This window comes from Pan troglodytes, chromosome 16, assembly GCF_028858775.2.
Source record: "Pan troglodytes isolate AG18354 chromosome 16, NHGRI_mPanTro3-v2.0_pri, whole genome shotgun sequence".
Taxonomy (NCBI): domain Eukaryota; kingdom Metazoa; phylum Chordata; class Mammalia; order Primates; family Hominidae; genus Pan; species Pan troglodytes.
Genome location: NC_072414.2, coordinates 92,705,268 through 92,731,816, shown reverse-complemented (window position 1 = coordinate 92,731,816; position 26,549 = coordinate 92,705,268). Strand labels below are relative to the sequence as shown.

General features: G+C 46.8%; 1 long non-coding RNA gene across 2 annotated transcripts; it reads right to left on the bottom strand.

The window, feature by feature from the left end:
- Window positions 1-5,690: 5,690 nt before the first annotated feature.
- GCAWKR (gastric cancer associated WDR5 and KAT2A binding lncRNA) lies at window positions 5,691-16,434 on the bottom strand. Of its 2 annotated transcripts, XR_008539422.2 has the most exons (6): window positions 16,305-16,434; window positions 16,045-16,169; window positions 15,482-15,549; window positions 10,867-10,984; window positions 6,159-6,394; window positions 5,691-6,038 (listed from the first exon to the last, which is right to left on the bottom strand). It is a non-coding gene; the product is annotated as a gastric cancer associated WDR5 and KAT2A binding lncRNA (long non-coding RNA). The 2 variants fall into 2 exon arrangements; XR_010151818.1 differs by lacking the exon at window positions 10,867-10,984.
- Window positions 16,435-26,549: the final 10,115 nt, after the last annotated feature.

Sequence of the window (26,549 nt, the reverse complement as noted above, 5' to 3'; positions counted from 1 at the left end):
ATAGCCGGTTTTCTTATAAATAAATGCAAATAGGTGGTTTTCCCTCTCCTGTGCCCTAATTAGTCTAAACACTGACCTCTCATGGGCCCTGGCTCCTGATATCCTTAAATCTTTTTTTTTTTTTTTTTTTTTGAGATGGAGTCTAACTCTGTTGCCCAGGCTGGAGTGCAGTGGCCCAATCTTGGCTCACTGCAACCTCCACCTCCTGAGCTCAAGAGATTCTCCTGCCTCAGCCTCCTGAGTAGCTGGGATTACAGGCACACACCACCATGCCTAGCTAATTTTTGTAAAGATGGAGTTTCACCATGTTGACCAGGATGGTCTTGAACTCCTGACCTCAAGTGATCTGCCCGCCTTGGCCTCCCAAAGGGCTGGGATTATAGGCATGAGCTACTGCACCCAGCCCCCAATATCCTTAAATCTTGTTTAACGCCATGGAAGGAGGGTTCAGGTGTGCCAGCCCATTGGCAGAGCCATGTTGCAGGGGAATCTCGTTCAGCAAACATTTACAGGCCTGTTCTTATGTGCCAGATGCCACACCAGGCACTGAGGCTCCTGCAGACGGCACTGCAGACAAACCACTGATCTCATAGCTGGTACATGGCGGGGAGAAGACAGACATGGAATGAGAAGCTGCAAGTGTGAGTAGTTGTATGGAGAAGTGCAGAAAGGGGAGGGCTTACTTTGGTTTAGTTCAGCTGCAAGTGATGAAGACTAGAAACAACATCAGTTAAAGAGGATACAGGTTTATTTTCACCTGAGAGAAATACAGCCTTGGGCAGTCTAGGACTGGCAAGGCAGCTCCACAGTCACTCATCAGAGTCTGATGTCTTCTTTCTTTCTGCTCAGCCCTCTTAGCTTGTAATGTCCATCCTCACATTGGTCCCAAGATGGCTGCTGGAGCTCCAACCATCATGGCCACATTCCATGGGGGAAGGGCAAAGAAGAAAGTTCACCTCCTGGTTTAATTATCCCCCTTTCGAATAACTTTCTCTGAGGCATCCTCTACCCCTAAAGTCTTCTGCTTACACCCGCTTGGCCACAGATGTCTGCAAACTTGGGAAATGCAGTGCTTTAGCTGCCCCAATAATATAAGTGTCTGTCAGTCAAGAAGAAAGTGGAATAGGTTTTGCTTGGCAACTGGCATCCTCTACCCCAGGGACCACTCCCAAGCACAGAAGTGATATTATTCAGCAGAAAGAAAGTGTGAGCCAATTAGACAAAGAGCATTACAGATGGAGAGACTCAACCCCCACAGAAAACCCAGAGGTGAGAAATCTCATGAATCCTTCAAGGAATTCACAGGAGTCCAGGGTGAACCTCTTCCCCCTCAGCGTAATTCCCTCATCTGTTTAGCAGGAGCTTACTTTAGCTTAGGATCTGGGAAAACACGGGCCTCCCCTCCCACCCTGAGAAGAAGCTGAGGTTACCATTCACCTTTGGGACTGAGTGAGTTTCCGCTTTTCCCTGAGAGCGGACTTGACAGATGAGGGACACGGAGGAGCTAGGGCTCTGAGACATAAAGCGGGGAAAACAGGAACTCTTAAAACGAGGAGAGATGGATCCTTGCCTTCCTATTCTGGGTTGAGGGGTCCAGGGGACCCCCTGAAGCAGCAGCCAGGGAGGCTACAGCCATGAGACTTCTGGCAACTTCCAGGAGGACCTGGCACGCTGCTCTCTGTTTGCTGATTTAGTCTAATAAGTGCATGAAACAGTATTTTCAAATTGCAATCTCCTTAGCTCTGGGGCCTATACCAATGACTCCTCGAAATTCCTTTTGTTCTGATCTCACACATCAATTCAGCCCGTGAGGGGGTCTGAAGGGAACTCCATTAGAAATGCAGGCTAGATAAATGTAAAACATGCTGTTTTCTTTTTCTTTTTTTCTGTTTTTTCTTTTGCCTTTCAACACCTGGGGCCTGCCAAGCCCACTTCAAGGAAAGGGGCTGCATTTTAAGTTAGCCCTGTTTTCTGGAACTGGTGGGAACGTCTTCATTTTTCAGGTTTCCGCCTGTGGTTACCTTGCGAGGCTTCTCAGCCAGGCCCTGCGTGTCCCCTCTCCCGCTGCATCCCAGCTCCCCCTGGCTGGATTCCTCAGCGCATCTGCTGTGGGCTGGGTGCCCAATCATTTTCCATTAATGCCTCTGGACAGAGAGGCCTACACAGCTGCACAGCTTGTGACGCAACGTACCCGACACATATACTCCCTGCTTGTCCCCGGCCAACCCTGGCCAGAGAGCTGTCGGAAACTGGTGTTTACTGGGAAGTGATTTGACTCTGTAACACGGTGACCACAAGCCCCATTCCAGTGGCCGACAGGGTCCCAAATATTTCCTTCTCTCATGAGCTTCCCATCCCCCTGCCCCCACAGTTGCTGTTTAGAAAAGTGCGGCTCAGGAAGGGGAGGAGAAAGTGGCAGCCTCATAATCTGGGAACGAAAGAGTCTTTGCACACTGTCATTAGCGGTCTGTACATATTGGGCACAATGTTTATAGTTGCTCTCTTGAAAAGTGAGTTATGACTCCTTACATTTACCCAAGTCATCGCTTTCAGGATCTGACTCTCGTTTCTTAGAAGGCATTACATCGCTTTAATATGCAACAGTCTAACATAGCATTAAATCATTTTTAAAAGTTTCATCTAGTTGAGCCTGAGCCAAGGTATTCTTGGGTTGGGTTTGCACATCCACCCTTTTGTTTTTTATATAGTTAAAAAGAAACACACGGCAAAATACCTATCAAGTGATCTCACCCTTGCTGGCGTCCAAGAGTGATTTCTTGGCTAAGTGGGTCTCTTTGATTTCTAGGGGCCCTGAAAGATGGCTTCATTTTCAAGACCAGCAAGTGTTCTATGTGTGCCCACCACACACACCAGACTGCGGTGTGCGGGGGTGGGAGGAGGTGCCTGGGCTGGCTGCAGAATGGAAAAATCATGGTTTTCCAGGGATGCCAGGGACTTGAAGAGAGAGAGGCTGAGCCAGAGCTGGGAGGAGAGCAAGTGCTTTTGCCCCTTTTATAAGAGATGCTTCAGCAAAGCCTTCACCACACATGTCCTCCATTTCCCTTCTGCAAAAGGCCCCCATTCATTCACTATGGCCCCAAGTGAGGGCTGCTCTCCCAAGAGTCTTTGTCCTAACTCCTGCACTAAATCTCCTCCTTTGTTTGTCCTCCAGACCATCCTTGGAACCTTTCTTTATTTGTTTATTTTCGAGACGGAGTCTCGCTCTGTCGCCTAGGCTGGAGTGCTGTGGTGTGATCGTGGCTCACTGCAACCTTTGCCTCCTGGGTTCCAGCGAGTCTCCTGCCTCAGCCTCCTGAGTAGCTGGGACTAGTGGTGTGCACCACCATGCCTGGCTAATTTTTGTATTTTTAGTAGAGACGGGGTTTCACCATGTTGGCCAGGCTGGTCTCGAGCTCCTGACCTCAAGTGATCCACCTGCCTTGGCCTCCCAAAGTGCTGGGATTACAGGCATGAGCCACTGCTCTCAGCCTCTGTGGAATCTTTAAATGGCCCTCAGTCAACTCAGCTTGGGTTAGACTTGGGTGTTCACATGCCTGTCTCCCCACAGGCAGTAAGAGGGGAGCCATGTCTTGGTCACCCAAAAATCCTGATGGCCTTCCAGTGTCCTTTGGTGACTCAGTGAATGCAGCAGAACCCCTCACGTACGCAGCCGGGGAAGATGGGGGGCTGTCGCTTCCATTGCCACCTCCCGCCTCCTGCCCAGTGCTCAGCACAGCCCAGCCCCACAGCCCGCCCACCCCCAAGACCCCCACTTCTCACTTCCTCACTCCATTCCTGCCCAGGCCTTGCCCTGCTGGCCTGGGGACTCCCCCAGCTCACCTTGGTTCTTCAGAATATGTAGTAGGGGTGGTAGAGATACACGTAGGGATATCTGGTAGGCGTGACAACATTCCTCCAGTCTCAGCCACTTCCAGAAGCTGCCCAAGTCCTTGAGACTAGGTGATGGTCGGGTGGAGGAGGAAGTGGTTAGGGAAGCAGAGACCAAGATGGCTGCCTCAGTCCTAGGTAGGATGAGGGCCTAGGGGTAGAGTCTCCCTGGAGCACTCTGAGGACTCACTGGATAATCCACACTCTGTCTTCCTCCAGGGACCTGGGCCCTCTGGAGCCTCTTCCTGGAGCCTCGTTGTGGATGTGAGCCACCCTGGCCTCTGCCCCGACCCTGGACATGTCTAGCAGGGCTGGCACCAGCTGCCCCCCAGCAACCCATGAGCCGACTCCAGCCGCCGGGGGCCTGTGTTGCAAGCCGGGCCTCTCACTGCTCTCCCTGGGCCTGGCCTCTCCTCCCCAGTTGGCTCGGCTGGTCTGGAAACAATGACTGTGGACAGAAACGACTTCTCACGGGAGTTTTGGAAACCACGGCTGGGCATCAGCAAACAGCTCTTGCACAGGGCAGTGGCTCCCGAGGAGACGCAGAAATGCTGGGAGGCTGGAGGGGAAGTGGCAGAGACAATAGGAGGCATTGTGTCTTCTCCCAGGAAGCTGTGCTTTGCGTTGCTTCCAAGAAAATTGACTCTGGGGCAGCTCCATCAATTCCAAAGCAACAACTTTATGTGATTATGTTAGTCCCAGGCTCAGACAAACGCGCCCTTCCTACCTCATTAACAATGCCAGCAGGGCCCAGCTGTGCCATGGGGAGCTCCGTGCCCTAATTCGTCAGACAAGGGCCGAGTGTAGGAAGTCATAGGAACAATGCATCTGAGAGCAGAAGCTGTCTGTGGAGGGAGTGCAGCTTTGATGTGGGGCATGGCCCTGATTAGGGTTGACGGCTAGGGACGGTCCATGCTCGGGAAGGTGGCATAAGCCCGGATGGCATTTGGGATGTGGGGTTTTGCACCTGGGTCTGTTGAAGTTTGATGAAGTTTAACACGTGCAAACAGTGGCTTTTGTTCTGCAGGACAAAGGCCTTCCTCGACCTGGGCCCAGGCTGAGACCTTGGTGGTGGCACCGTTTCCTCCCCGTCGCCTCTTGTCACTCTCCTTGTGGAAGTTTAATTAGGACAACGAGTTTCACAGGCTCATTTCTCACTCCAGCAACTTTCTAACACTTCCTAACGAGGAAGCTGGAGCCTGAGGACTGTGGGGCAGAGAGGGGGCTGTGGGGCTGGCCAGAAGGACCGTTGAGGGGACTGGGAGGGGCTGGGGAAGTGGGGGTGCATGGAGAGGGGCAGAACAGGCACAGAGGAAGCACAAAACCACAATGGGTCCCTGGAGAACTGTGGATTGATCTGGGAAGAAGAGAAAATAAAACAAATCCTAACTGGTCTTTGTTTTCTGGGTGGCCAGACAGTATTTTCCCCAAATTCTCTACGGTTCTGGAAAAGAAAGCAAAGGATCAATCACTGTTGACTTTGTGGTTTTCAGAACTGGATCACGCGGGCCGTTACTTAACACCTTCAACTCCTCTTACTGCCATGTAAGCCTTTCCCACCCACAGGGTTCTAAACAGAGAGGTTGTGATGACCAGGCCAGGCCCCCAGCCCACTCCTGAACCAAGCTCCTCACTTTTTATCCAGGTGTGGACACGGTGGAGGGCCCTTCCCTGGGCAGGGGACAGGGAACCCACATCAAGGGCATGATCCTGCCGACCTCAATGGAGATACTGGCTTTCCTGGGCCCAAAGAGCATGAAGAGCTGGGGGTGGAGGGACAGAGGATCCCTGTGTATCCTCACCTGCATCAGTCAGTATAGTTCAGGTTGTGCTGCAGTAACATCCAAAATGTGGGTGCTTCAACAGCACATGGCTTGCTTCTTCCGCTGCTACACATCCATGGTGGGTCAGCTAACAGCTCTGCTCCACATCACCCCAACCCCTGGCCCCAAGCTGATAGAGCATGGTCTCATTATTTATAACACTGGCAACTGGTTTGATAGAGGGAGAGAAAGAGGTTGTGATGGCACACTGGCTCTTGAAGTGCCCTCTTGGGGATGACACATCCCAGTCTTACTCAATTTCAAAGTTGCTGGATATACGTAACTTCCAAGCAGGGGAGAGAGGTCATCCTACCGTGATTCTGGAAGCTAGAACCAGAAATATTTGGTGAGTAGTACTAATAAACTCCTGTTTTAGTTATCTGTTGCTGTGTAACAAATGACTCCAAAACCTAGTGGTTTAAAATCATAACCATTCATTTTTCTCACCTGGCAACCCGGGAGCAGCTTAGCTGGGTGATTCTGGCTCAGAATCTCGCATGAAGTTGTGGTTAAAATGTCAGCCAGGGCTGCAGGCATCCGAAGGCTTGACTGGGGCTGGAGGGTCTGGCTCCAAGATGCCACTCACATGGCTGCTGGCAGGAGGCCTCATTGCTTTACCATGCAGATCTCTCCAATGAGCTGCCTGAGTGTACTCATGACATAGAAGCTGGTTTGTCCCAGAGCTAATGATATGAGAGAGAGAGAAGGAGAACAAGCAGGAAACTGCAGTACTGTTTAGGACCTCACACACATGACCTCTGCTTTATTTTATGCATGAGAAGCAAGGCACTAAATCCAGCCTACATTTAAGCAGAGGGAAATTAAGCTCCACCTCTTGAAGAAAGGAGCATCAAAGAATCTGGGGTCATATCTTAAAACCACCACACCTACACAAGTTCCCCAGGTGACCATCCGGATACTGGGACCAATACACAGGGCTGCAGGCCCATCTGGCCCTGGTTCAGCCCAGGCTCTTCATTTGTATCCGGGAGCCTCTGCATCTGTCCCTGTCCCTCTCCAATTGAGACAGGAGGAGAAGCCCCAGGAGGGTAAGAGGAGGAGAGTGCACACCTTTCAAAACAGTCTCATGGTAAACAGAGACAAAGAGAGAGAAGGAAGGGAAGCACATGAGCCTTTGGCGTCTTTAAACCTTAATATTCTGTGGCCCCCTCTCCAAACTGAGGATGCCCTCGGACAGCTGTGTGGGCCGTCAAGGAAGATTTGAAACTCTTCCTACCCATAAGAACTTCCTCCCTGGCTGAGCACACTTCACCACTGGTGGGTGTGGCCTGTTGGAGTCAGGGGTCTCTGCCCGGGCAGACAGAAATGCTCCTTGTGCAGAAAGTGAGTGAGCAGGTGGGCTCCTCACTACCTAAGTACACACTAAACACACAAGCTTCCCAGGGGATGGGAATCGATTTTGCGCTACAACAAAATATACCTATCCCTTTGAGTTATGAGTGAAACTTCAGGACTAAGGCTCTGCTATCCATCCTGGTACATGTGAGACTCCCGGCAGCAATTTGAAACAATCAGAGCCAGAGACAGAGAGGACAGAGTAAAGGCCCTAAGAGAAAGCCCAACAAGAAGTCGGCAAATTGAGTGAGGGAGTCAGGAGATGGGCAAGGCTCGCCTGGCCACGGGCTTGACCCAGAGGCTCTAGCCTGCGATAGGCAGGAAGATTTTCACGCACACCCTTTGACGGCCCACACAGACGTCAGTGGGGCATCCTCAATTTGGAGAGGGAGCCGTGAGAATACCACATGTAGAAAATGACCCTGCCCTGGTTGTTTAGAAAAGCTGTCAGGAAGGTCAGTGGTCTTCTATTAACCTCCATCTCCTGTATTTCTAGAACAGCTGGGGTAGACAGGCGAGGTGTTTTGGGTTCTCACCTTTCCTGGAATTCTGGCCTAGTGAGAGCTCAGTGACTGAAGGCTCCCTTCTGGGACCCTCGGGGGGCTGCGTGTAAGTGGGGAGGGCTGAGGCAGTGCTGGCCCAGAGGACAGGCACACAGAGTGCAGTGGGGCCACTGTGGGCTGGGGAGGGTTGCTGGCCACAAGGCAGCAGATTTCCTGACATAGCCTTACTATTTACTTTTTGGTCAATAATTGGAAAAAGTATTGGAAAGAGAGAACATATGGAATTTGGCCTAAAGAAAAGTTCAGGGGACTTACTGGAGCCAGTAGTCTCGTCCTACAAGTGATGCTCTATGTGGCTGAGAACTGGGCTGGAGGGTGCTGGAGGTGGCCTGACCCCAGGAAAGCCTTGTCTGTCCATGTGCATGAGGTGGAAAGCCCCGAGGGACTGAGCTTCCCCTCCAGAGCCACTGCCCCTCCTCCTGGGCAGCAAGGGTGGGAAACGGTTACCACAGCAATGCCCCAGGGCTGCCAGAGCTTGTTCAGCCTGGGCCAGGTCCTTTCTTGGGGGTAGCTTTTTCCCTTTTAATTATTTTTTTTCTATCTTTCCTGCTACTAAGTCTTCGTGTCCCCCTTTTGCGAACAGTTGAGACTTTGCTTTCAATGATGAGATTGAACCCTCGTTGCCCATCAAAAAGTGGTGAATGAACTCCTGGTGGGACTGATGATTGGTACAACTCATGGGAAATGGTTTGGGAGAATCTACCAAAGCTGCACATCCTCTGTGGCCCGGGAAGTTCACTCCTAGGTTCACCAAGGAAGAAAGTGCTTTCACCCAGAGATGTAGACGAGAATGTTCATGGTAGCTTTATTCCTAAGAGCTATAACTGGGAAAGACCCCAATGTCTGTAAAAGGTAGAACAGATACATAGATATTCACATACAGGAACACTAACTGCAGTGAAAATGTAAGAGCCCATCTCTACAGAGCAACACAGATGGACCTCAGGCACGCACCCTTGAGAAAAAGCGCCTGCCAGCCAGAGTGTATGTAACATTCATAGTTCCAGTTATGGAAAATCCAAGGACAGGCAAAACCATTCTGGGGGATAGAAATTAGCACGGTGGCTCCCTCAGGTGGGGTCTTGACAGGGAGGGGTCTGAGAGCCTTCAGGGGCAAGAAATGTTCTATTTCTTGATATTGGTGGTGGTTACACAGATATACACACAGGTGAAAAATTCATCAAGATATGCCTTTCAGATGTATGCACTTTACTGTACGTGTGTGATACTTAGACAGTAAAAGAAAGGTAAAAGAAGGGGCAAACAGGTTTTCTATATGTTCTGGGCTTTTTGGAGTTTTTAAGCGATGCTTCCTTAACAATGAAGAATTGGCCATTCCATAAAAAAAAAAAAAAAAAAAAAAACAGTGCACATGTCACTTTGCCTTCTGGACTTTGGAGTCTTTCCAGGAAGAAATAATTTTAGGGGAAAGTGACACTCTAGTCGTAGAACTTCCACCGAGGAGGCGATGCTTACCCCCTCCCCTCCCTGTTGAGGTTTGAGCAGCAGTAAATAGTTTCAACTTTCAGACGTCATCTTCCAAGCAAAGAGTTCTCATTATGGTCTAATTACCTTGGCTATTAGAAACAGGAAACGAATAGCTAAGCTATTGAACTTGGGGAAAAGAAGAGAACAGCGTTCTACCAATACTTTAAAACCTGCAGAAAGATCACTGCCCAGTCTCCTCAGGGCTATTTGCCTAATTATATATTTTGCAAATAAACTAAAGAAAGAACGAATTCAAGACAGTGTCGTTTAAATCTTTCAGATAAATAAAAATAAATGTGTGGTTGGAAGCTATAAATAAATACATTTTATATTTTAAAATGCCTAATTACATATTTGCCTAAGGAATTTCTGCACACTGTGGTAAAATTAATATACATAGTGCATTTTCCCCCTGAAAGATATAAATATAAAAACAAATATAAAATGCTCAATCTTTCTGATTGTGTAATGAGTTCCGGTCAATACAAGTTCTTTTTCTTCACTAATATTTACGGTTTTGGGGAACATTCTAGGGAAAGGAACTTTGTCAAAGGGACTGTAGTGGGAGAAAATCCCAAGAAATAGGGGGTGCCTTTTTTCCTGTCAAGCGCTTTATATAACAGTCATCTGCCCTCCACCCCCTCTTCCATCCCAGAGAGCATTTCTTCTAAGAGAATGGTGAAAAGTGGATCCCTAGATGATTTCCCATTGTTCTTGTAAAATATATGTTACACCTCCAAGCCCAGAGAATGGGCCCCCATGAGAAGCGTGTCCATGCGGTTCTGCTGCCAGCCTCTGTGATATCGGATACCACATGAAAACTAAGAAAGCAAAGAAGATGGACGTGGAAACACTGGGAAACAAAATCTGAATATTTTATTTCAAAGGGAAACTCTTCATGAATGTCTCTCCCTGACTTTGTGAGACGTGCTGAGCATAGGCATACTTTTAATCAAGTAAATTAAACTTGCTTTAAAGCAGGACGAAGCAGCCAGATTGCATCCTGCTAGAGAGACCAGCTTAGATGAGTAAAAACTCACCAGGTTCCTTGAAATAGGACGCTGGACAGGAAATAATTTCTGTTGCCCCACTTTTAAGGAAAAATTCTACAAACAAATAGAGCTCTTTATCAACAGTTCAGAAGTAAAGGAAGGCATTTTAAAAGGGTCAATCAGACGTAGACTTTCAATCATGTTTGTGCCAAGGACAGAGCCTCAAGCGTGGCTTTAAATGGTTTTCCGTCACTGTCAAAGCACAACTGTGTATTTAGCAAACGTTACTGGCTTTATTAAAATTTCTTTCCAATTATTAAAATAACAATAGCTCGACAGGAATGTGCTTCCTCCTTTGAGTCAAAAGTGTGTACTTGGCTTTATTTTTCCAAATAGTCATCTAAGATGCTACACGAGCTGCATGGCTGATGAGTTGCTGAGATTTGCAGGTAATATTCACATGCAGGTAAGGGTGGAAGGAATGATACAAGAATTATCACACAGACACAACTGTATTTTGTTGTTATTTGGTGGGTTGGGGGGGAAGCTATATTTTTATAACTGTCTTAAATACCCAGAGTCAAAAAAGGGCATTTTGGCCAGGCGTGGTGGGTCACGCCTGTAATCTCAGCACTTTGGGAGGCCAAGGTGGGTGGATCACCTGAGGTCAGGAGTTGGAGACCATCCTGGCCAACATGGTGAAACCCTGTCTCTACTAAAAATACGAAACAATTAGCTGGGTGTGGTGGCAGATACCTGTAATCTCAGTTACTCAGGAGACTGAGGCAGGAGAATCACTTGAACCTGGGAGGCAAAGGTTGCAGTGAGCCGAGATCACGCCACTGCACTCCAGCCTGGGCGACAAAGCAAGACTCTGTCTCAAAGAAGAAGAAGAAGAAAAAAAGGCATTTTATTGGATGTTGGAAATTGCCTATTGTGTAGACAAATAACTGTCATTGGACCACCCCTTTTCAACTGAGCCTAGGTGCTACAGCCCTAGCATCTCCCTGGAGCTCCTGGGAAAGTGCTATCTTTGACCTTACCTCATGCCCAGCTTAGAATCTGCCTCTCCTAGGCCCCAGGGCACTGCCACACCCATGAGTGTTGGTGGAGAGGGTTGGAGGGTTGAAGACTACACATTACATTCAGGTGTCGAACAACGAGGGGCCCAGAGATGAGCGACAGCTGCTCCCTTCCAGCAAGGACCTTGTATTTCATTAAGACTAAGAGACGCGAGTAAAAATGGGAGTTATCTTCAAAAAGCTACACCGGTGTTTGGGTCTGCATTTGTCATAGATGTCCCCTGGTTCTCCACACCTAGGAATGGTCCTACTCTCCTTTTATCAATGAGTGCTGAGGTCACGGTCGGATGGACATCCTGAGCCCTACGGCAGCTGGCCTTGACTCCTGCCTCTAGCCTGGCCTACGTTGGGTTCTTACAGCCATCCCTTTCTGTGACTGCTGTATTAGCCATGGCGTAAGGATGAAAGAGCAGCATTAAGTTTTCTTCTGGAAAGTCAGTGATCTGAAGGAAAGGTGGGATCACAAGGTTTCATTGGTTTGCAAGGGCAGCCATCCACAGACATGTCCCCTGATTGAGCCCATGCCACAACACCTGCTCTCCTGCACACACAGCCAGCATTCTTATCTGTGATGGCTTCAGGAGGGCACCAGTGTCTGGGGGCAGGGAGGGTAGATTTTAGGCCTCCCACCTCTCTGCATCCTTAGCCTTTCCTCTTCTCATCTTATCAAAGGTTGCCTGGGAGTTCTGTGGTCCTTGCCAATGTAGTCCTTCTGTATCGATGCGGGGCGCCCTCTGCCATTTGCCTATGGCTGACTGCAAGAGCCAGGGTCTGCTGAAACCAGGCTAAAGAGAGCCAGCGAGAGGCAGCTTTGGGCTAGCCAGTCCTCCACAGGCAGGGGTGTGATTGGGTCCTAGGAGCCCCCTCTCCACTGTGGGCCCGGGGAGGCCGCCCCGGATAACATGTTCCAGGTGTTCAGCCCCAAAACAAAGAGGCTTTTCTCTGCTGCCTGAGAATGAAGAGTCCTCGCTAGTTGCATAAGGTTTTTCCGAGATGGTAATATTTGGTTACAGTAAGATCTGTTATTTCACAGGAAACCCAACAGGGGTGCCTGTAATTGGATTCATGTAGTAACTGGGAAAGCTCATAGCAGGGAGCTGGGGGCAGGGAGGGGGGGACCCTAGCTCCTTAACACAGCGTTCAGTGGGGTCAGTGTTCAGCTCTCTGAGCGGAGCCTTGCATGGGAGACCCCCAGGTCCCTGGCCACCTCCCGAGGTCAAGGTCAGCCATGGAAGCTCTGTGCATCCCTCTAAGTGTAACACCCCACACAGTTTCCAGGATCCACATAGTCCACCCGATTTAATCTTAACTCTAAAGCCCGAACAAGCAACACTACCCAACAGGGCGGAATCCAACATTTCAGTGTCAAAAGCCAATTGCTGCAGATTTGCTGGGGACACTACAGTATTTGGTACCCGAAGTACCTACTTTTATAAAGTATCTGTGATGACTTGAAAGAATATAGGTTTTTCTACACAGCTTATATGAATTCATCTCTTTCCAGGAATTCTTATGTATATATCACTACAACATCAGTTAAATAAATCTATAATTCACCATAAATTAATATTTATATCAATTAACATGAATGAAATTAATATAACTGGATATTCAACTTAGGATGTGTATCCATGGCTTAAAATCTAATGCACTAGGATATATTTTATCCAAGATCAAGTACATTAAGAAACACATACATGTGAGTGCGATGAAACAAGGTTTTGATCAGCTCCCAGATCTGATGATGTATTTACTTAAGTACCCTCAAAGGGTTGGTTTTTGCTGTCCAGGGCCAGGCAGCCACATGCTAAAGGAGTGAGAACCTCTTCCGAGCAGCCCAACAAGCCCCCAGAGTCACTCTTGCTTCCCCTTTCAGGAGGTGCCCGTGGCCAGTTTCTCAGACAAATGATGGGGACAACATCGGAGAACTTGAATCCCAATGACAGGAATTGTGAGAAACTAAGAGTTCTAATGACTGAGTCATTGTTTCCTGTTCTTGTGAGTCCATCTGTTGGGGAACCAGGGCTGTTGAGTGATGGGTCCAACTGGTGACTGGCAGTCATGGACTTGAAAGATGGGGGAGAGGGTTGGGGATGGCATACGTGGGGGCTCAGGGGGAGCGTGGAAACCATGAACGTGGGTACTTTGAGTTATTGTTAGCTCCCAGATCCCTGCTCCTGGCTCCCACCTTTACCCTGGTCCTCCAGGTGGGCACACTCCCTGCTGGACTCTGATACGTACTACACTGGTCTAGCGAGGAGTACACTGCTTGGGTCATAAAGCTGTCATCTGGAGGTGCCTGGTTTATAACTGTCAATACGGGCTTTGGCCCACTGGCACTGGACCTGGCTTCCCAGAGGTGTTTACCACAGCTTGGAGTAGTTGATATAAATAGAGTAGAAGTACTTGATAAAACCATCACATACCATCCTCTCTCACCCATTTTCCAAGGTTTGTTTGTTTTTGGTTTTTGTTTTTTTTTGGTGGAGTCCCCGTCTGTCACCCAGGCTGGAGTGCAATGGCGTGATCTCGGCTCACTGCAACTTCTGCCTGCTGGGTTCAAGCGATTCTCCTGTCTTAGCCTACCGAGTAGCTGGGATTACAGCCACCACACCTGGCTAATTTTTGTATTTTTAGTAGAGGCAGGGTTTCGCCATGTTGGCCAGGCTGGTCTGGAACTCCTGACCTTACGTGATCTGCCCGCCTTGGCCTCCCAAAGTGCTGGGATTACAGGTGTGAGCCACCGTGCCCTGACTGTTTTCCTAGGTTTTAATATATATTGCCTTTCTGCCACTACAGACGTGTAGAACCAGGCCTCCGCAGGTGCCAAATGCTGCCTGTCCCAAGTCTCAGAATCTGCCTGTTCTTTACTTTCATTTGTAATATGGGTTGAACACTCAAATTATTTATATGTATTATGCATGATTGTCTTATATTTTTGACTCATTAAAATCACTCAACAATTAAAAAATAATTACAAGTATTAAAATATTTAGATGCTTTGTTTCAATTGTTTCAACTTTGTCAAAGTTATGAAAATCACTAAAAGATAAACTTTCTCCTGTCTAACTGAACTTTTGTACCCTCTGACCAACATCACCCCAACCCCCCACACTCTAGCCCCTGGTAACCTCCATTCTACTCTGTTTCTGTGAGTTCAACATTTTAAGATTCCACCTGTGGGTGAGATCATGCAGTATTTGTCTTTCTGTGCCTGGGATAAATAAACTGTTAGTTTATAACACTTATTTTAAATAGTTTTTTTTGTTTGTTTTGTTTTGGTTTTTTTGAGACGGAGTCTCGCTCGGTCACCAGGCTGGAAGGCAGTGGTGTGATCTCAGCTCACTGCAACCTCCGTCTTCCAAGTGATTCTCCTGCCTCAGCCTCCGGAGTAGCTGGGATTACAGGTATCTGCCACCATGCCCGGCTAATTGTTTCGTATTTTTATTAGAGACGGGGTTTCGCCATGTTGGCCAGGCTGGTCTCAAACTCCTGACCTCAGTGATCCACCTGCCTCGGCCTTCCAAAGTGCTGGGATTACAGGTGTGAGCCACTGCGCCCGGCCTAAATAGTTTTTAACTATTCAATATAGAGCTGGAGGCCATTGCCCTCAGCAAACTAACACAGGAACAGAAAACCAAATACCACATGTTCTCACTTATAAGTGGGAGCTGACCGATGAGAACTTACGGGCACAAAAGGGAACAATACACACTGGGGTCTATTGGGGGGTGAAGGTGGGATGAGGGAGAGGATCAGGAAAAACAACTATTGGGTACTAGGCTTAATACCTGCGTGACGAACTAATGTGTATAACAAACTCCCATGACACAAGTTTACCTGTGTAACAAACCTGCACATGGACCGCTGAACTTAAAATAAAGTTAAACCAAAAACATTTAAAAAGTAAAGAGAAAAAGAAAATAAGATAAAATCAATATGCCCACTTTCCTCATCTTTAAAATGAGAGTTGAGCTCTAGAAGGTCTCCGGTTCCTTCAGTCTCTAAAATTTTATGTTCTAAGTTAAGTTTTTATTTGTTAGTTCCCTTCTAGCCAGCACATTCCCAAATAAGTATAGCCAGATCAGCTTTTTTTTCCCCCGAATGACATTATGAAAGATTTTAAACATATAGGAAAGGCGAGAAGACAATACAACAAATACCTGTGTACTCAGCACATAGATTCAGCAATTGATAACATCTACCATATTTGCTTTGTCCCTATGTGTATGCCTGTCCTTGTCAAATCATTTTAAATTAAGTTCCAGACATCCTGGCCCTTTACTCACCGAGATCTCAGCATGCAATTCCTAGAAATAAGGACATTTTTCTGCATGACACGACACGGTCATCACACCTGAGAAAACAGACAATACTGGACTCTCACCTAACTGTAGTGTCTGTGGTACTGTAATACCACCTAAGAAGACGCACAACGTCTCTTTCATTTCTTTTCATTTAAACAGCACCTCCCCACTCCCCACCCCTTGCACTTTCCCAGATAACACTGGCTTTTGAAAAGAGGTGCGACCAGGCGCAGTGGCTCATGCTTGTAATCCCAGCACTGTAGGAGGCCGAGGCGGGCGGATCACGAGGTCAGGAGATCGAGACCATCCTGGCTCACACGGTGAAACCCCATCTCTACTAAAAATACTACAAATTAGCCGGGCGCGGTGGCGGGCGCCTGTAGTCCCAGCTACTCGGGAAGCTGAGGCAGCAGAATCGCTTGAACCCTGGAGGCGGAGCTTGCAGTGAGCCGAGATCGCGCCACTGCACTCCAGCCTGGGCGACAGAGCGAGACTCCATCTAAAAAAAAAAAAAAAAAAAAAAAAGGAGAGATGCGACCTAATACCTTGTCGAATGTTCCATTTCCTCACGGCGTTGTTTAATTGTACTTTGAAAGTTCAGTCTAAGGCTGGCTTGGGTTCAGGTTCAGTGTTACTGGCTCCCTCCTGAGTGAGGCTGTGCGTCCCCTCGCTGTTTGGAGGGGGCGTTCGGAGCAGCCCGAGAGGCCACCATGCCCCACGCCCCCCGCTCCCGGGTCCCCGGGAAGAGGCAGCCCGACGGCCCGGCTTCAGACCTCGGCTCTCCCGCAGGCTGCGGGTGGGTTACCTGGCTCCGGGAGACCAGGTCTCCTCGTCTGGGGAGCGCAGCAGTCTCATAGCTGCCGTGAGAGGGTTCACGACAGAAGCCCCGTGAAGGGCGGGAGAACCCGGACCGTCGGAAGACGTGGGCTGCGTGCAAACAGCCATTGCGCGGAGACCCGGATACACGCACAGGGCGTGGCAGGGGGCGGGGCAGGGGGCGGGGCAGGGGGCGGGGCAGGGCCGTTCGGTGGCCCGTGTGGAGCGATGCCACCCGCTGGTTCTGTACGTCCAGGGGGGCAGCGTGTGCACAGCTCTGGGACCCCGAGGTCCTTGGGGGGACACACTGCTCTCTCCAGCACACACACTCCACACACACACGCCCGCATCACAACGGCAAACACGCGTCATCCCCCAGTTACCCGGAGACACATGCGGGTAAATATGACCCACATGTGTGTCCTTGCTGAATACGGGTAACTGTGTTTCATTCCTCCTACCCGCCCGCTGTGGGTTTACTATAGTTTGTCTTAGATGGCAAATAAGAAAGCTTTTTATTTTAAATGACAGTCAGGGCAAGAATCAGGTTGCTAATTTCCCTGAGACGCATGAGGCTGTAATGACACATACAGGCTGGAAACCAAGAGTCATTTTCCTTAAAAGACTGAACTTGAAAGTCGGTCTGTACTAGCGAGTTCCAAGGTCCTGATTAAAAACAGAAAGCGGGCAGGGAAAGGAGGAAGGAGGAAGGTGAGAGCTAAGTGGATGGCGTTGGGGACACGGCTGTCGTTGGAAGGCACAGACTCTGCAGCTCTGTTCGAAATGCTCCTTGCTGGTTGGAGTCCTGGCATCACCGGAATCACTGTGTTCAGATGTCCTTTCAGGGGCAGTGGGTGGCAGCGGCGGCCTTACTCAGGGGCTTCTGCCTGAGAAGGAAAAAGGTTGAGCCGCCTCCCCATCGATTTGTCCACCCCGTTTTCTTGTTTTCTTTTTATTCTTTCTTGAGACGGAGTCTCGCTGGGTCCCCCAGGCTGGAGAGCAGTGGCGCCATCTCGGCTCACTGCAAGCTCCGCCTCCCGGGTTCACACCATTCTCCTCCCTCAGCCTCCCGAGTAGCTGGGACTACAGGCGCCCGCCACCACGCCCGGCTCATTTTTTGTATTTTTAGTAGAGACGGGGTTTCACCGTGTTAGCCGGGATGGTCTCGATCTCCTGACCTCGTGATCCGCCCGCCTCGGCCTCCCAAAGTGCTGGGATTACAGGCGTGAGCCCCCGCGCCTGGCCCACCCCGTTTTCTTAATGACCTGATTTGGGACTTCAGACAAATGAGTCTGTGATTTTTCATGTGTTTGCGTAAAGGCTGAATTTGAAGAGATTCCTTCATTTTTCCCCCTCCTTAGGTCTTTTTTTTTTTCTTCTTTTTTTTGATATGGAGTTTCGTTCTTGTTGCCCAGGCTGGAGTGAGTGGCTCGATCTCGGCTCACCGCAACCTCCACCTCCTGGGTTCAAGCCATTCTCCTGCCTCTGCCTCCTGAGTAGCTGGAATTACAGGCATGGGCCACCATGCCTGGCTAATTTTGTATTTTTAGTAGAGACAGGGTTTCTCCATGTTGGTCAGGCTGGTCTCGAACTCCCGACCTCAGGTGATCTGCCTGCCTCGGCCTCCCAAAGTACTGGGATTACAGGTGTGAGCCACCACGGCCAGCCTCCCCCTCCTTAGGTCTTTACGAGCACTAAAATTCTATAACTAGAATCCCATCTGAATTCAGTTTTCTATTTCTTCTGATGTTTTATTGTTTGCCACAGTAACCGTAAGGAAATACATAACATTTTGAATAGTTAATCATCAGGAAAATTACTGTTGTTTGGAAGATTTGCCCACTTGGGCTGGCAAGGTTGCAGTAAAACTGGCACTGGTGGCCCTGCAAATCAGGTCTATCACTTTGGGAGAGTAATAACTTAGTGATATGTATAAAAATATTCCATACTATTTCACTAATATGGCCCCTTGGGAACTAATCCCAAGATAACTGAAGAAAGATACAGTATGTGTGAAAGTGTTCGTTACAGTGGATCATACAACGGAAAAGCTGGAAAGCACGTATGTGTCAATAGGTGAACTGCATAGTATGACATCCAGCAATTAGTAATTATGTAAATGCTAGAAATGGGGGAGTTATCCACCAAACCACATTTTTGAAAGGTTAAACAACAAAATTATATCTACATTGTAATTATAATTATGTACGTATATGTCAGGTAGTATATGAAAATAGGGTGGGGTAGTGAAATTATGGGTACAGTTGTTTTTATTTGTTGTTCTTTACACTTTTTTGCTTTACAATATTTAAAAAATTACCAGCTTTGTGTCAGGGTTGGTTCAGGATTCTGTGCTGTTTAAGGCATGCATGAGAAGAGTTATTCTTTTTTAAGATACCCAGCAACAAGGTACATAAAAACAAAAACAAGCGAAGTAAGTCAGACTGTGTCACTGACTATAAACAAGTCAACCTGTTTTTCCAATACATGATTCACTGGAAGTGAGCACGTCAAAGTGGCACATAGGGCAGCTTTGGGTCAGCTGGAGCTGAGCGCCAACCCAGCACGGACCTTCCTCAGCTGTGTGGCTATTTGACATGAGCCTCAGTTTCCTGTCTGTGCAATGAGAAGATAGCATTCACCTGTGTAGGGCAGAGGTGGGATTGGAGATCCTGGGCCTGGTGAGTGTGGACTCTTAAGAAGAATAGCCTTTCTCTGAGAGGGATTGAAGATGTTTATTTTTCCCCCTTTATTATCTTTTGGAAAACATATTGATATGTGCACCAGATGGTATGAAACATGGGTTGCTATGAAGCTTCCTATCGGTGTCCCCTCATGAAGCAGGACCAGCAGTGACTTGACCTGTCCCTGTCCTGCTCGCCCCCAGGGACCAGCTCTCTCTTCAGTTTTAAAATAAGTTTAAAACCCCGAATGCCTGCATGTCTGAAACATATCAGAAGGCATGGCTAAGCAACTGAAATGTCAGTTCCTGGAACTGGAATGATTTGGAGACAACGAGAACAAAGAAACTACTTCTAAATGAGGCGAATTCATGAAAGGAAAGGGAATGATTTCTAAATGGAGAAAGATGGGTTTATGCATTGGGTTCAGAGTTATCTTAATAGGTAGCCCAGTGGCCAGTTTCATCGGGAGCGACAGCAAAACATCATCCTGATTTGATCTTTTGCTGCAAGCAGGCTGGTGGTTGCCATCAGAAGACTGTGTCAAAAATAGAAATGGCTCCCCAAAGATTGTCAATTTGGGGAGCTCTAAGACAGACCTCTTCCACGAATGCAAAAAATACGGCTTCAAAAAGAGGTAATTGGGTGGGGCTGAGTGGCTCACACCTGTAATCCTAGCACTTTGGGAGGCCAAGGCGGGCGAATTACCTGAGATCAGGAGTTCCAGACCAGCCTGGCCAACATGGCGAAACCCCATCTCTACTAAAAATACAAAAATTAGCCGGGTGTGGTGGCACATGCCTATAGTCTCAGCTACTCAGGAGGCTGAGGCACGAGAATCATTTGAACCTGGGGGGCAAAGGCTTCACTGAGCTGAGATTGTGCCACTGCACTCCAGCCCAAGTGGCAAAGCGAGACTCTGTCTCAAAAAAAAAAAAAAAAAAAAAAAGATGATTGGTGGGTGTCCGCTTCCTCTTCCACATCAAGCTGCTGCAGCTGCCAGAAAATAAGCCTTCTGCCACCAGCAGAAAGGGAGCAGAGCCCAGGGCATCACCAGGAGTGCCTGCTAATATACCAGCACCTTGCCACCCCTCCTCTCCCTTCACCCAGACACATGAGAGAAATGGAGAAGGATTCTTCACAGAGCACTCGGGCACACTGTATCAGAGAAAAACTGATAGATTCGTTCATGGTTTTTCTCGAATTCCAGAAGCAAAGCTCTGTTCTCCATATTGATATGTTCTCCCTGAACTTAGATCTTCTAAAAAGAAATAATATTTCAGTCTGCTGCTTGAGGAGTTGACAGTGAAGCTAACCCCGTGAAAAACGTGTTCTTGCAGCAACTCTGGCGGCAGTTGTCCTTGAGGGGGCTTTGGTGTATGGAAGCTATCAAAACAAGAAATGTGCACATTTAGTCTTGTAACACTTACCTGGCGGTGCTGGCTTCGTGTTATTTTCCTTTAAAAAAATTGGGGACCCCACATGGTGGCTCAAGCCTGTAATCCCAGCATTTTGGGAGTCTGGGGCGGGTGGATCACTTGAGATCAGGAGTTCGAGACCAGCCTGGCCAACATGGTGAAACCCCGTCTCTACTAAAAATACAAAAATTAGCCGGGTGTGGTCTTGCGCATCTGTAGTCCCAGCTACTCGGGTGGCTGAGGCACGAGAATCTCTTGAACCCAGGAGGCAGAGGTTGCACTGAGCGAAGATCGCACCACTGCACTCCAGCCTGGGCAACAGAGCAAGACTCCGTCTCAAAACAAACAAAAAATGCTACCACATTAATAAAGTTGGTGTTTATTTTATTTTATTTTTATTTTTATTTTTAAAAAAGAGTTCTCTTAGGTAAATACACAGCTACTCTGATTCGAGTCTCAAATGGGACCTAACCACGAGCCAAAAACCAGAGCCGTCAGGTGATTTCTGATGCGCCCCCTGCTGTCTTTCCGAAAGGCACGGTGGCAGGATGCCTGAGTGTCCGAGCCTCTGCTCCTGGAGGGGTCAAGAAGCAGCCCACGCTCAGCTACTTTCTGGCCCCTCCCCAGGGCCGCCTGCACACCTCTCTCTCCAGTGACATGAAAGAACCTCCCTGAGAGGCCAGAATCAGACATCTGTGACCTGGGCCCTTCAGGGGTAAGTCTTGGTCAGCAGATGCAACCCTCTGAAGTGACCGACTTTATCTGACTTTGGGACAATGAGTCTAAATGACCCTGGGATAACAGCTAAGGGTGGCTCCGCCTAGGCAAGGAGGTGTCCCCATGTATCTTTCCCAGATTCGAAGGCCTCTTAGCCCTTCACTTGATCAGGTGGCAGAGACCCCACACCAGGCAAACAAGCTGTTCACACTGTGGACCACATACCCTCCAGGTGTCATCTGAGGTCATGTGGTCACGCTTAGAAAACATCGCTCTCACCGGAGCACCCGACGTCGTCGCGTTAGGAGTGGGCCCACATTTCACTCCAGCAATCCAGCCCTGTCCAAAACATACGCGGACAGCTCAGGGCTGGGGGAGCATGATTTTGATTTTCCTCGTAAGTGGCAAATCCTTGTTCTTTGAGGGCGGGCTTCATTTTGAAAACAGTTCTAAGTCACTCAGATCTGGTGTAGAAATAATCATAGTAGGTAACACCATTTTTGTTTTCTTTAAAAAAAAATCTTTTGAACGTAAGCAAGGTAATGAGACCACTTTTTTTTTATGAGACTTATTAACCTTTTTTGGTGAGGTTTATTGGCAAGGTGAGTCCACATTCTGCAATTCCAAGCATATTCCAAAGCTGCATCGTGGGAGTGGGAGTCCAGCCACCCAAAGGGGCTTCTTTGAAAGGCAGCACCCGGAGGAATGTGCGGATTTGGATCCAGCTGTTTGGGACTCAAGTCTATTCCATGCTTTTCCAACACAGCTGCGCTCTGACAGAGGCACCCACTAACTGGATCCATCCTATGTCCTGGCACTTCCCCACACACTGACCTGCATGCTTGTTAGTTGCATCCAGGTTCAAGAAGCATTTATCTAAACAATACATTCTGTAACTTATTCCATGTCATCAGTCAATCAGCCAGAGATCATAGTACGGAAACTATTTGAATTATTTTCTGCTTTCCTTCAAAATACTGTCCCAGGGCTGTTGTGGGTCACAGACATTTACAAATGATCCTCACATCAAGAATTAGAGAATACTTTGGACTCAACCAAAAACGAAACCAACAACAACAACAACAAAAACCACCAAACAAATCCTCACTGCAAACTCTATTTCAGAGGGTCTCCATAGTACCAGCGTCTTCTGGTACTAGGTCTGTATCACTAACTTCTTTCTTGCTAGTTTCCCATTATCTACGTTAAAAAAAAAAAAAAAAAAAAAGAGCATGTCCCAATTAAGTGACTTGTGCTTATTTTTGTGAACATAACTCTCGTTGCTAAAATAGGACAGGGTAAAGCTGATGGTCCTGCTGTAAAATATGAAAAGTTTCCAATTTCTTCTATTGCCTGGTAAAACGTTTCCCTTCCAGAGAGACAGCTAGAACTTAGCTGTCCAGCAAGAGGACTAAGCAACTTCTCTGCCAGAGGGTGGTTGAGCCCTCAAACCCGTGCTGCCGACTTCAGGTTGTACATGTATGTATTCCGGGGAATGTGTGCAAGATTCTGGTTTGGCTGTATTTCTGGACGTTATTTATGTCAGTTGAGTCAAGTGGCAAGTCTGCTATAGCCGGTCTTCAAAAACGTGGACAAGACTCTGGTTGCCTGGAAAGTACAATGATGATGAAAGAAAGGGAAATAGGCTCACACCATAAACAAAGCTAGAAACAAGGAATTTAGTGAAAACGTAGAAAATATGTTGTGTATGTGAACTGACTCAGGCCAAAATTAAACAAACCAGGCAGGAGGAGAGAGACTTTCCAGCTCGCTGAGGGTTTAAGGCGGCCTTCTCTGATTGTTATCTGCTGCTGATTACCTGGTTTTGAAGGTGAAAGCAAAATGTGCTCACACCTCCGAGGATAACATTAATCCCCTCGGCAGAAACTCTAGCACCAAATCCAACCCTGGCGCTGTGGCTGGAGAATTTCACTTTTCGCTTTATCTCTGCTGTCCATCTGGGCTGTCAGGCCTGTCACATACCTGCAGCCTACAGCCTGGAAACCAGGGACTTTGATGTTCTAAAGGACGCTTTATCTGGGGTAATTTTGGCCAATTCTTACGTTATTGTGTAGGATATTCAGAGATGCAGAGAATGAGCGATGGCTTTGTCTGCTAAGATCAGAGCAATTTACAAGCTTTACTGAGGGACAAGATCTCATAAAGGAACTTTTGAGCTGGAGTCTGTCAACACCACTGAGAACTGGCATGACATCAAGCTCCATGATTATGGATAGCTTCAGCATCAGTGGGCAGAGAGAAAGGCTGTGGGCATGTGGAATTCCTCCTAGCCAGAGCAGGAAGCCTTGCAGCTTATGACTGGCTTCATATTAGATTAATTTTTTTAATTAAAAAGGTAATCATATACATGGGAACAAAGTCAAATTGTACAATGGAAAACAAGTCTGTCTCCCATCCTAAATTCCTTGTTGAGTTCTCCTCTCAGGAACAGTCATTGTTGCCCAATTTATGTGGGCGTAAATATTCTAGGAGTTCATCAAGCATGGTCCTACTCCAGCTTCTACACAGAAGGGAGTGGCATCACCATAACCTCTGTCTCCTGCTCTGTTCACATAGTATCTTGTAGGTCATTCTTTAACTGTGATAATGGCTATGTCTTTTGTGTTCTCACTATGTCCAGAACACCAGGCTTGGTATTTGTACCTATATTTGTAATCCTCTCAACAGTTTATGAGGTGGGTACAATTATTAAGCTCGTTTTACAGATGCACAAATAAAGGCATGAAGGGATACATGACCTGCCCAAGGTTTCCAGTCTAGAGAGGCCAACCCAGGATTTTAACCCCAGAACCTGTTCAGGACAACTACCAGTGTTATCACCCTAGAGGCACCTCATTCTTAAAAACCAATACTATTATATCATACTTCATAGACACAATAGAAAGTATAAGGAGTATGTAGTATTTTTTTTGAGATGGAGTCTTGCTCTGTCACCCAGGCTGGAGTGAAATGGTGTGATTTCCGCTCACTGCAACCTCTGCCTCCCAGGTTCAAGTGATTCTCCTGCCTCAGCCTCCCAAGTAGCTAGGATTACATGTGCCCGCCACCAAGCCCAGCTAATTTTTTTGTGTTTTTAGTAGAGACGGAGTTTCACCATGTTGGCCAGGCTGGTCTCGAACTCCTGACATTAGGTGATCCACCCACCTCTGCCTCCCAAAGTGCTGGGATTACAGGAGTGAGCCACCGCGCCCGGCCCAGGAGTATGTAGTATTAAGCACAGTAGTAAAATAAAAAATTGCAGGGGTTCCATACACTCTCTTGCTGTATAAAAATCATTTTACTCCGCATGTAATAATATCTAAATAATATCTCATTTTGTTTCTCTTCTCTTCTTTTTGAAGTAAAAATTATGTCATAGTTCCTCGTTCATTTGCACCACTCTGTTTTACTCCTTTGGGTGGATGTATCATAACTTACTTAACCAGTCTAACTGATGGGCATTCAGAATGTTTGAATCATTTGGCTGTTATTTGTAACAACCATGACCCTGCTTCTATATATGTCTTTGTATACCTCTCTGAGTATCCTCAAGGATAAAAGCCCAGGTCAAAAGCCCCAGTCAACTGGGTCAAGGGCTAGATAGGGCTAAGTTTGCCATACAAGGAGTTACACCAATGATCTCTTTCACAGTTGTTGAATGAGAGTCCTGCTTCATCACAATAGTTGGTAAAGTTAATTTTTTTTTTGTCCTGGCCAGTTTGAAAAGTAAAAGCTTTCTACTTTTAAATTAAATAACATTTACTTAATTATGATTGAGGTCAAGTAGCCATTTGTATTCCATTTGTACATGAAAATAGCCTCACTTATTTATCTGTTACTTGTCTTTTCTTATTGAATCTCAACCGATCATTACAAATTGTGGAAATTAGCACTTTCTCTATAATCTGTGACAAATGCTTTCCCGCAGATTGTCATTTATTTTTTAACTCTGTTTATGGTAATTTTTCCTAAACAGAATTATGTGGTCAGATTCATAACTTTTATCATGTTGGAATATTATGTTTTATGTAGAAAGCCCTTCCAAAAACACTCAAGGGTCTTTTTTTTTAATGTTCTCAAGTTTTACTCTAATAATTTGGCAGTTTTATCTTTCGTATGTGTTTAAATATTCATCCATCTACTAGAAGTTTTTGGTTGAATGAAGTGAGATAAAAATTTTTATATTACTTTTTACAGATTGCTACCCTGGTACCCCAACTCCACTTTTGAATAATCTACCCTTTTACCCACTGATTTGAAATACAGTTTTTTAAAAAATTATTTCATTTTTTTAAGACAGGATCTCGCTCTGTCACGCAGGCTGGAGTGCAGTGACACGATCACAGCTCACTGCAGCCTTGACCTCCTGGGCTCGAGTGATCCTCCGATCTCAGCCTCCCGAGTAGCTGGGACCACAGGCACGTGTGCCACTACAACAAGCTAATTTTTAAAATTTATTTATAGAGATGGTATCTACCTATGTTACCCAGGCTTGTCTCAAACTCCTAGGCTCAAGCAATCCTCCTGCCTCAGCTTCCCAAAGTGTTAAGATTACAGGCGTGAGCCACTGCGCCCAGCCTGAAATACAGTTGGATCATACATCAAATTGTTATATGCATTTGGCCTGTTTCTTTACTCACTGCATGATTCCATTGATCTTTTTGCCTGTTCACACATGAAAACCAAACTACAGCTCTACAATATTTTTAAATTATTGCTCTCTTTAAATTATTGCTCTTTTGAGTTTTCACAGTTTTTCTGGAAATGATCAAATGTTTATTTTTTTCTGCGTGAATTTTTCTTTAGCTTGTGTAGTTAAAAAAGGAGGAGATCCTGTTGATATTTTTATTGCGATCACATTAGTTTAGGCAGAATTATTTTCAGCATTTACAACACTGATGTTTTCTACCCAATAATAAAGTAGTTCCCCCATATTTTAGTCTTCTCTTGTCTTTTGGTATCATTTATAAAGTATATTTATATAGGACCTGTGTATTTCTTAAAAATTATAGTCCCAGATATTCTTTTTTTTTACTCTTTTCTTCCATTATATTTTCTAGTGAGTTGCTGCTTGCACATGAGAAGCTACTAATTTTTGTTTAATTTTGTCACCAGGGATCTTACTAAGTCTCTTAATTGTTTACAACAGTTTTTCAGTTGATTCTCCTGTGTGAGTGTGTATTTGAGGCATACTATTGTATGATCTGCAAATAATAAAACATTTACTTCCTTCTCAATATTTTTGCATTTTTTTCTCTTGTCTAATTATATTAATGAGTAATTCAAATACAATTTAGAATTGTGGTAATTGTGAGCATCCTGATCTCTTTCTTGACTTCAGTAGAAATATTTTGTCATTAAACACAATGCTGGCACCTGCACATGTGTAAAATCATGATAAATGAGTACGTTCCTATT